This window comes from Xiphophorus couchianus, chromosome 24, assembly GCF_001444195.1.
Source record: "Xiphophorus couchianus chromosome 24, X_couchianus-1.0, whole genome shotgun sequence".
NCBI classification, from domain to species: Eukaryota; Metazoa; Chordata; class Actinopteri; order Cyprinodontiformes; family Poeciliidae; genus Xiphophorus; species Xiphophorus couchianus.
Window position 1 is genome coordinate 5,264,757 of NC_040251.1, and position 7,549 is coordinate 5,272,305.

The 7,549-nt window shown below is 36.3% G+C and overlaps 1 long non-coding RNA gene across 1 annotated transcript in view; it reads left to right on the forward strand.

Annotated features, from left to right (window-relative positions):
• Nucleotides 1-7,549, forward strand: part of LOC114140785 (uncharacterized) — a 36,932-nt gene that overhangs the window by 19,015 nt on the left and 10,368 nt on the right. The gene's annotated exons all lie outside the window — the stretch shown is intronic.

Consider the following 7,549-nt stretch of genomic DNA (forward strand, 5'->3'; position numbering starts at 1 on the left):
GCTAAGCTTGGTTCTGCTTGTGAAAGTCTTGGTACATTCTTCTTTCGTCTACTTTTATTGTTTTGAATATAAACTTGGCGAAAAAATCTTGTAGTTTCTTCTTATGCAATATGCTGTAACAAATGTCCATTACAGGTTTTTCTTCGGTTTTGCTGTTACAGCCAATGAAAAAAAGTATTTCAGAAAAAGAACATACCGCCAGTTCAACATGCTGGTGGCAGTGTGATGGACTTGGACAAAACTTTGCTGCTTTAGAATCTGGACATTACAAAATCAAGCAAGTGTGATATATAAAAAAAAAAATCAAAACAGAAGAAATCTATTGGGGGACAATTGTGTTTTTATTTTGTGTGTGTGTGAACAGGTCAAGGATCAAACAATGTTTTTAAAGAAAATCTATTATGCAAAATTACCTTTTTGCAATTCTGTTTATGTCTCTACTGCTTCTAGAAACAGTCCAAGCCCTAAAACAAAACATCTGTTTGTTTGGCAATATGTCTAGGTTTTTGTGGCGTCTGAAAAACGAGCCACTTTAAAAAAATCTTCCCACCGCCTTAGAAAAAGTTTTGTTATGCTTTGCAGATTGATAGAAATCAATGGTTTTGTTTCTAATCTGATCTTAAAGTTCTTTAGATTGGGGCTTTAGGTTTATGTCAGACAGAGTGACTTGGTATTCAGACCTGGGTGTGTCTAATAGTGAAATTGAGCTAAATCTTCTATAATCATCCTCTTAATTTGCAATTTTTCAAAAGCTAAATGTGATTTTAAAATATGCTTGACCAGTTGAAATTTCAGTATGAAAAAAAACAACAAAAAAACAAATCTGCTCAGGTTTTCTCACAGCTCTGCTCATGTTGTCATTCTAATATTAAAAAAAAAAAAAAACAACTCATCTTCAGAGGAACAGGAGCCGTTGAATCGGAGGCGACAGGTGTACCGCTCTGTTTGTGTGAAATTTCAGAGCATCTGCTGTCACAGTCATTCTGTGTTCACACTCGCAAACTATAAAAATCCAGCAAGTCTTGTGAAAACGAGGTGACTTAACCATCTGGTGGCAAAATTGTAAAAATGAGTCGAATGCCAGAGAAGGGCATGAGTAACGTGAGTGTGCAGAAATACTCAGGCGCACACTCAGACTCTTCTCCCTGCAGTAGGTTGTATAAGAGTATAATGGCTGAGCCAAAATCAGTCCACTTCAACCCATAATGGTTGGAGTAGAGTTTCTTATGTAAGCTTGTTGGTGCAAAAACACACACACACATACACACACATGTTCCATTTCCTACTATTGACGTCCATTTAACGGACACACAAAGGAATCTCATGCCTTCGCATTGTGAAGTAGCCGTCCTTCACCTTTTATAGCGAACATTGTCCTTTTATAGTTCAACAGAGACGCATATTACATGGGATCTGGCATTTCTGTTAAAATGTTCAATTGAAATTTGTTAAAAAATTATAGTTGAAAGATTTCTTTTTCCCCCATACAAGTTCTTTCCAGGAATTTCTACTTGGGTTTTCAACGACTCCACAATATAGAGATACAGACGTTTTAATTGATACGTGACCTAACAGCAAGTTAGTGATTACTAACTTGGTATCACTGGATCTTAAGTGCTGAATTTGATGCAGTGAAACTGGAAAAGTGACAACTGTGCAAAGTGAATTGAGATATTCTTTACACATAGCTCAGATTAGAGTCTTGTGACATCTCTTACCACCTCTATGCTAATGGTACACATCTTTATATTTCTTTCTTAGTCCCGTACTCACTTAACTCCAGCATGTTATTCCTCCAGATTAACGCTGAAAAGTAGACAAAAGTTGTGGTTTTTAGTCTCAAAAATATTAAAGCTAGACATAAGAACTACAGAGTATCAGACACAAAGGAGAAGTTGTGGATGTAGACTTAAAATTGGAACAACCACACAAAAAAAAAATCCAGCTATGTTCACCTTCCACCATCTTAAAATGAACGTAAAGCTGCTGCCACAGTTTGCCCAGTATATTTTGACATACCTAAGATGGCTTTATTTTGGTTCAAAACATAAATAAAAAGTACCAACTGTATTGTTTATGATGCACTCCATCCGCCATAAATAAAAACACGGTTTGTAAAGATATCTGAACAGATGGGGACAGTTTTTGGGTGGTTTGGTTCTCTGTATCGTCACAGTTACAGTGGAATAAAATAACACTTTGACACAACAAAGGTGGATAATCCACCAACTTTCTTATTTCATCATTTTTAGTGATTAGAGTGGACAACTCTAGGCCATAATTTTGATACGCAGCAATGAGGCAAGAACATACAGTATGTTGCAGTTCATTTTAAAGACCTGGTTAATCAGTAAATCAAATAGTCTTCCTACTTAGTACTATAAAGTTTGTTTGGAACCATTACACCCAATTAAGCCTAATGTCTCTAATTTACATCACACCAAAATGTGTATCAATTGGATGCATTATTTGTAAATTAACAATATTAACATATTAATACTTAATGCAATAAATACTTAGCAATAAAAACAATATATTATTATCTTTGCACTGGCTGAAAAATATGACTTTTTAAAAATGTCATCTCTTCCACTGTAAGGTCTAAAAAAACATGATTTACTTGTCCTATGTTGAAGTAGTGGAGCTATTTAAATCCATTTTAATCCTTTACTGTGTTACTTTTTTTTTATTTACTTCTTTTTCTGTGTAGCACTTTGTTTGTCCTCATGTCTGAAAACTGTTCACTGACTGACCTTCCCAGTAACATTTTAAATAGAAGGAATTTTAATTAAAATATGGGAATGAGCAGCAGATATTTTACCACATATTCTAAAACACTGACTGCATTAGTTATGTCGTTATTAGTTGCAAAATATAAAGTGCCTTTTACAATGTTTCGTGGGATTTAATAGTGTTTTACATTTGCTGGAGGACATTTTTCAATCTTTTGCAGCTTTGTTTGCTTTTTCCCCTCACCTTTAATTTGAAGCAGTGACTAAATCCTGGAAATCGGTCGTCTTGCAGTGTTGCCTTTGAATGCTTCACCGAACATCCTAATTAAATCCATTCCTTTTTGCTCCAATAGCTTTCAGAGTTTTATTGAAGTGACATCTGTATAAAATTTTAAAAAAAGTAAAAAAAAAAAAGTTTTGTTTCACTAAACTTGTAACCTTTTGAAAAATGCTTAGAAGGTGTCCTATTTCCTTCGTTTGGTCCAATTACAGAACTAATCCAATTATAAAACTTCCAGAAACATTCAGCTATGAATTTATTTTATTAAGTTACAGGCAGAAACATTTATTAAACAGACTAAAGCTTTTCTACAGGATTTCAGCCAAAGTATGACACGGCATCTTGCGTATGAATTAAATTTGTTTTGATGTCTCAACTCCCACTCAAATTAACCAGCCAGCATGACTGCAACATAATGTGTTCTGTCAGATGCATTTTCAGCCTTTTGAATGACAGACCATCAACGCGTCAGAGTTTCTTAAAGCACATTTGGACGTTTCCTTACAGGCACAACATTGTTTTTATTTTATTTTGGTTATGTGACTCGCATCACTTCAGGATGACTGATGAAAAGAAACAGGAAGAACGGCATGTTATATGAATGAAAACGTATCGCATACAGACCTGCTCAAAAGGATACAAGCCTCTTCCCTCAATGCCTGACATTTAGTCAGACTAGGTTTTCCTGTTTTAAGTTACGATAGTCAAAATGATCAAAATTGATACTCGTTGCCAGACAGATTCTTCTACGGTTTCAAATTCAGACAGTTGGTAGATTTGCCCTTTAAGTTGATTGTCAGGGTAAGCGTCTGACAATAGTTTGCTGAAATTCTCTCCCAGTTCTCCTCATAGAACTGGGCTTATGCTATAAGCCTCCATGTTGAGGCTTATAGCAGAGAGTCTGCTGATTTATTCTCAATTAATTCCTTCTTAAGTATACTGTGTGCAATTTAATTTTAACTACTCCCTGGATTTACAATTATATCCATAAAAAACAAAAAGAAATTGTAGACTGAACTAAAATAACGCAGGGTAGATGTAATAAATTCACCCTGATTCACATTTTCATTGATTCTCATCTATAAAAGTAAAACAACACAATGCATCTCTTTGCTTTTGTGAGATGCTTGCTGGGTTGTAATACAAACACATGACTGTTTGTAACTGTCCAATCAAAAAGTGGTACAGTGTAAAATTCTGAAGAGTTTTTCCCAAATAAATATATTGTGAGATTTGGGTTATGATCTGTAAAAATGTTGCCTTTCTGCGACCCTCCAAGCTGTTCTCTTCATTAAATCCTCTCTGTCTTCATCTTTTTGAGAATCGCAAAAAAACAATCCATACCGCTCAAACTTTTCCACAGCCACACGCCCACAAAGGATCGTGCATTTTATTGGGAGATGATGTGACCGAATAAAGTAGTGTATGATACAGCTGGGACACAGAGGTTATTTTATACTGTAGATAGAACAAAAATAATCTGATCAGATCAGGCCCCAAATGGAATCTAATTTTCTTACATGCAAACCACTGAAGGTAAAAATAACACTGCACAGCACTGCCGTCCCCAGTGTGATGCTGTGGGCATGTTTTCCATCAGAAGGACAGGACAACTCATTAGCATTGATCGGAAGATGGATGGAGCTAAACTCAGGATGATCCTGGAAGAAAACCTGTTAAAGACTTCAGAACTCCACAGTTTGTAGGTTTTAATTTGAATGGCTTTGGGCGGTACGTTTTTACTACTGGTTTCCTTAGTCTTGGTACCTCCAGAACAGAGTTGGTGTACCCCAGGGGTCCCAAAGTCGGTCCTCAAGGCCCTGCATGTTTTAGTTCTCTCCCTGGTTTAACGCACCTGGATCCAATGATGGCTCGTTAGAAGACCTAAGAACATTGACATGCTGAAAACGTTGTTGGTGCCACCAGGGAGAGAACCAAAACATGCAGGACGCCGGCCCTCGAGGACCGACTTTGGGCACCCCTGGTTTACCCTGATCAGTTGGCAAAGTTCCTTCCTCAGAGAGTCTGAAATGATTACTGTGAGCTCTGTGAGGAAACAGATTCATTCTTTTCTCCCGCTGACGAGATCACAGCAATGGCTGCAGTCGGCCAGATCTGGGATCCCTGCTGCGAGCGTCTCAGGAGTCAGAAAAGAGAAAATGTTGAGGTTAGAATCAGCATCCTTTAAGGTTTTGTCCCTGCACAGCCTGTACCCATGAGCCTCATATTTAACTAAAAGAAACTGTTCACTGCAGGATTGCACAGATGGGCTGTTTATATCTGAAGGCAGCTTGAGGGATAAGTCATGTCACAGACATGTTGCCTTATAATGCTAAACAAACAAGAACTAAGAACACAGTGATATGTGTCACATTTGGACATGAACATCTAAAAATAATCTGCATTTAAACCAATTTGGATTAAACCAATGACTCAATAACTTCAACACAATTCAAGGAATTCAAGCTTTACCACAGATAATTACACCACAGACCATTTTACACCAGAAGTTCCATCTCAGGTCCCAGAACAGAACCAGTGCAGCATCATTGGCTGAATAATGGCCAGTTGCAATGATAACATTTGTGTAATCAATATGCCTTCCAAGCAATTTTGTGTTGAACACTAGTGGAATTTTAAAAAAGATCTTTTTTCATATTTTGCATAGCCTGGGGAAAAATTAACTTCCTTTTGCAGCCAGCTACATTCATGTGAGGCTTATTGTATTTTTCACCCCACTGGAACACATCAGGGTAAAGGAAGATATGCATTCACAATCCAACTATCCATTTATTTGATGCAAAATGTAGTTATTTTTTAATTCTCATTTGCTAATGCTAATGTTACAACAGCTCCTCTTGGGTTGATTATTAATCGTAACTCTTAGATTTTTATTTATATATCCTGCTACTAATTTATTTTTACTTTATTTCATTTGTATTATTGTTGATTTTCTTTATCATAGTCAATCCCATATGGAACAAGTTTCCTGTATGATCTAAACAGCGGATTGATACTGGCATTGTAGAGAATAATTTATTTGAATACTTTGCATAACCTGGTGGCATGACCTTTGGCAGCAACAGTTACATTCATGAGAGGCTTATTATATTTTTCACCCGACTGGAACCTCGGGCGGGTTTTAGGGTTTAGATAGTAATGGAGCCATTCTCCATTTTCAAAGTTTCAAAGTTGTCAACACCAAAATGCAGAGCCAGAAATGTTGGTTTCCAGACTCCCTGTGAGAAACTTTATGAAAAAAACAAAAATATAAGTAGAGCAGGTCAGACATTGAGCATGTCTGCTTGCTGTTCTGATTCTTGCAAGAATTAGAAGGGATGTTTAATCACCTCTCATCTCTGCTGGGTAACTAGTGACAGTTCATTGGGGCATTTTTTTCTCTTCATTTTAATAGTTTCCACTATTAACCTATTAATAGAGGGAACTATTAATACGTTAATATGACCTATATTAGCCTATTAATAGTTTCCACTATTAATTGTGGAAACTATTAATAGGTTAATAGTGGAAACTATTGATAGTTTAATATTAATGCTACAAAGAAAAATAAAACAGAAGCATCAAACTACTTTTGATCTTACACATTAACAAATGCTCCCTGTAGGTTCATACTAAACAAATTCAAAACACACGGACCTAAATACCAACTCCGTGAAAAATTGTCTCTCCTCACATGAATTAATTCAAGCAGTTTTCGGCATGGCAACCTGAGAATACTCAATAAAACACTCTTAAACTTTTAAAGCCTTCTCCATTAACCACATTGCCCCACGTGCGCCTTCCCAGACGTCATAAATACGATAAACTAACTTTTACCTTCTGCCTGCTGTCAGCCAGGTGCTTAAAATCAGTGATGCGTCCTCTGTGTCGAAGCGTCGAAAGGCGTGTCGAGTAATCCAGGAGGATGTTTTTATTTTTATTTGTATTTTTTTTTTAAGCACGTGCCAAGGCTTGTGTTGATTGAGCAGGTGGTGGTGACGTCTGCACTCTCGGGGCCCGCGTGACTGATTCGGGAACCGGCTCGTCAGTTTTGCTCGTGAATTGAAATGAATTGTAGCAAAAGCCGCCGCGTCACATTTTCTTGTTTTAGGATTTCATTGCGAGTGTAGTTGCATTTTATTTGAGCGCCTTTTTTTTTTTTTTTTTTTTTTTTTGCGATAGATTAAATTTTTCCATGTTTGGCAATGTTTTGATATCTTTTAATAAAAAAGTTCGCATACAGTAATAATAAATAATTTCTTATGTCAAAAAAAAAAAAAAAACAATGCAGCGGGTTCTGCGTTCCAGTTTCTTTCTTTTTAATTTCTTATTTTTTAAATGGCAACATGTTGGTTATGTCCAAATCTACTTAAATTAAATTATATATATATATGGTGTTTTATTATGACTATATTTTTATGATTTTATGATGTAAAGCTCTTTGAACTGCATTGTTGCTGAAATGTGCTACACAAACTCGATTGATTATCTGAAATGGAGCCAGCTAGAGGAAAATCTCTGACATCTGGGAATACTT